This window comes from Mus pahari, chromosome 13 (genome assembly GCF_900095145.1).
Source record: "Mus pahari chromosome 13, PAHARI_EIJ_v1.1, whole genome shotgun sequence".
Classification (NCBI taxonomy): domain Eukaryota; kingdom Metazoa; phylum Chordata; class Mammalia; order Rodentia; family Muridae; genus Mus; species Mus pahari.
This window is the reverse complement of record NC_034602.1, coordinates 80688686-80692214: the sequence shown is the minus strand read 5'-3', so window position 1 is coordinate 80692214 and position 3529 is coordinate 80688686.

Here is a 3529-nt window from a genome sequence, read left to right as displayed (position 1 = left end):
AGGATCAACAAGAAGAATAGCGTCCTCTGAGGCCATGTGAACCTGTTGTATTGTTTCTCAAGAACCCTGAGAGGGCAATGTAGGAACTCACATTTTTTTAAAAAGATGTATTTATTTTTTTGTATATGAGTACACTGTCACTGTCTTCAGACACACCAGAAGGGAGCAGTAGATCCAATTACAGTGGGTTGTGAGCCACCCTGTGGTTGTTGGGAATTGGACTCATGACCTTTGGAAGAGCCGCCAGTGCTTTTAACTCCTGAGCCACCTCTCCAGCCCCAGGAACTCACATCTTCAGCGAGGACCTGTAGGGACTAAAGATAGAGGAAGAGTGGACTTGAGTGGGTTCCAGAGCAAACCATGCAAGGCCCTTGCAGTAACACGTGGCTTGGTAGATGCACGGCGGATGCAGGTAAGCTTGGTAGGACTGAGGAGGAGCCATGGCTTCAGCCTCAGCATATTCGTTTGTCCTTGAAGATCTTCAGTGCTCGCTCTCCTTCTGAAGGCCAAGGGTATGAAGAGATCATCTTAGGCTTTCCGGAGGTCTGTGGCCTTCTCGAGTCCCTCACTTTGGCAGATATTTGTAGAGTGACCATCTCCCTTAGAACGTGTACCAGAAATGAGGAAGAGTCACTGACAGCAGCCGGGCGTGGTGGCGCACGCCTTTGATCCCAGCACTTGGGAGGTAGAGGCAGGAGGATTTCTAAGTTCGAGGCCAGCCTGGTCTACGAAGTGAGTTCCAGGACAGCCAGAGCTATACAGAGAAACCCTGTCTAGAAAAACCAAAAGAAAAAAAGAAAAAAAAGAGTCACTGACAGCCCACTGAGGGATCAATACAGGCATTGACTCACATAGTAGATGGCCTCTCCATTCACGTTCAAAGACTATATTATCAATTTGAGACAAGCTCTCACGTTTTAGCCCATGCTCGCCTGGAACTTGCTATGTAGGTCAGGCTGTCCGACAAGTGCTAGGAGTAGAGGCGTATGCGGCCATGTCTGGCTAAGATTATTTTTTCGTTTATGTGTATGTGTGAGTGACTGCAGCATGTGTACAGATGCCCTCAGGGGCCAGAAGAGGGCAATGGGTCCCTTGGATGGCTGTGAGCCACCTGCTGTGGATGCTGGGGACCAAAGGCTGGTCCTCTGGACAAACAGCAAATATTCCAGCCCTTCATTCTCATTTCAAACAACCGTTTACCTGGAAAAGACCTCTGAGCCTCTTAAAAGGATCAGGGCTCTGCAGCCTTTTCTACATGTGTCTCCATATTCAGTCAGGTCTCTGTCCTGGCTCTCTGACACTTCTTCACTTGTGAAGGAGTTCTGTGAGGCTTGGGTGTCTGTCCTGTTGGAAGAAACAGCATCCTTTAGGTCAAAGAAAGGGCGATGGTGACATACAGGGACATCTTCAGGGATGTAGTCAGGAAGTGCTCATGGCAGCCTTTGGGTTCTCTAGTATGTACAGGAAGTGTGAACATGTGCCAGTACCTGCATGTCTGTGTCTAGCTTCCTAGTCTTTTGCTTAATCCAATGCTATTTCTCTCTCCGTGATCAGCTTTCTCTGGACTCTTGGCCTTTCTACTATTAAGCCTATGGTTGTAGCCACCGGGCGTGGTGGCACATGCCTTTAATCCCAGCACTCAGGAGGCAGAGGCAGGCGGATTTGAGAGTTCGAGGCCAGCCTGGTCTACAGAGTGAGTTCCAGGACAGCCAAACCTACACAGAGAAACCCTGTCTTAAAAAAAAAAAAAAAAAAAAGGCCTGTGGTCGCTTTGCCCATGTAGGCCCCACTCCAAGCTCAGCAGTGGCTCAGAGTTCAGTTCCCAGTGAACTCAGACCCATCCTCCAGGCAATCTGGGTCCAGTCATAAGCCCTGCTCTTATTTCCTCTGTTAGTTCTCGGCTTAATTTTTTCTTTTTTTTCTTTTTTTTTTTTTTTTTTTTAGTTTTTCTAGACAGGGTTTCTCTGTGTAGCCCTGGCTGTCCTGGAACTCACTCTGTAGACCAGGCTGGCCTCGAACTCAGAAATCNGCCTGCCTCTGCCTCCCNAGTGCTGGGATTAAAGGTGTGCGCCACCACGCCCATCTTTTCGGCTTAGTTTTTTAATGTAAAGATCTGAGGGGTTATTAATCTAATCTATCTTTTTTTAAAATATTTATTTATTTATTTATTTATAATGTATGCAATGTTTTGTATACACATATGCCTGCACACCAGAAGAGGGCACCAGATCTCATTATAGACAGTTGTGAGCTACCATGTGATTGCTGGGAATTGAACTCAGGATCTCTGGAAGAGTAGTTGATGCTCTTAACCGCTGAGCCATCTCTCCAGCCCTAATCTGATCTGTCTTACAGTGAACATGTTTTGGACTCATCAGTTTTATGTGAATGCAGTACTAATTGGTATCATTTCGAGTTACTCCTGACTTCTGTACTGAGCTCTTCATGTAGACTGCCTCCCTCAGCTGCCCCAACTTACCTGCTTTCTCCTTTTCTGTCTAATTCTTTGTGTTTTGAGACAAGGTGTCACTGTGGTCCAGCCTGTATGGGAATTCATTTGTAGAGTTTAAGCTTGTGACATTCCTCATGCTTCAGCTGTCCAAGTGCTGGAATGAGAAGTACGAGCCACTATGTCTGGCTTCATCTTTGACATGTTTTCTGGGAGCTGAGGATCAAACACAGGGCCTCCCACATCCTAGGCAAGTGCTATGCCAGTGAGCTTCGTCTGTAACCCTTAGTCCTTTTCATGGAACAGGATATGATTGAAGAAGGCAAGTAAGTAACTGTGACAGGTGACAAAGCACAAGGACCAAGGTTTGATGGGGAATTTCTCCGTCTGGCCTGCACCCCGTTCCCCACACCCTTGCTTTTCCACTTCAGCCGCTAGTCATTGGCTGCTTCCGATGACCATCTTCACTTCACTTACTTACCCAGCTAAACTATCATCTTTGTGAAATGGGAGAACTAACCAATAGGCTCAGGGGTCCACCTAGACAGGAGAATTTCCTCAGTTGTCTCTATAGCGTCTCAAAGCTAAGTGATCATGCCAGAACCCCTGGGAACAAGGAGAGACGGACTGACTACCTGCCCTCTTGGTCTCTCGAGTTGGGTGTTCCAGCAGCCTAAAGCTTAGCCCAGACCAGCCCTTCTGAGCTGTCATTCATATAAGCTGTCTTAAATGAGAACTAGCAGGCTGTGCCTCACACTTAACCCAAGCCCAGCATGAGCTCAGATGCTCAATACAGCTTTACTTTACTTTCCCATCCAAGACTACCTCAGCCACTTTTAGCTTAAAACTGAAGCCAGAGGTCATCAGAGCTGATTGGGTTTTTTTGTTTGGTTGTTTTTTTTTTTTTTTTCTCAAGTTCGAATCCAGGGTGAAGTGACAGGACTGCAGTCCATTGTAACTAATAGGTTGGAAGCCCATGGGACAGATGACACTGACAAAAGAAAGAGTGACCACAGGCTGGGGAGATGGCTCAGTGGGTAAGAGCCCCCGACTGCTCTTCTGAAGGTCCCGAGTTCAAAT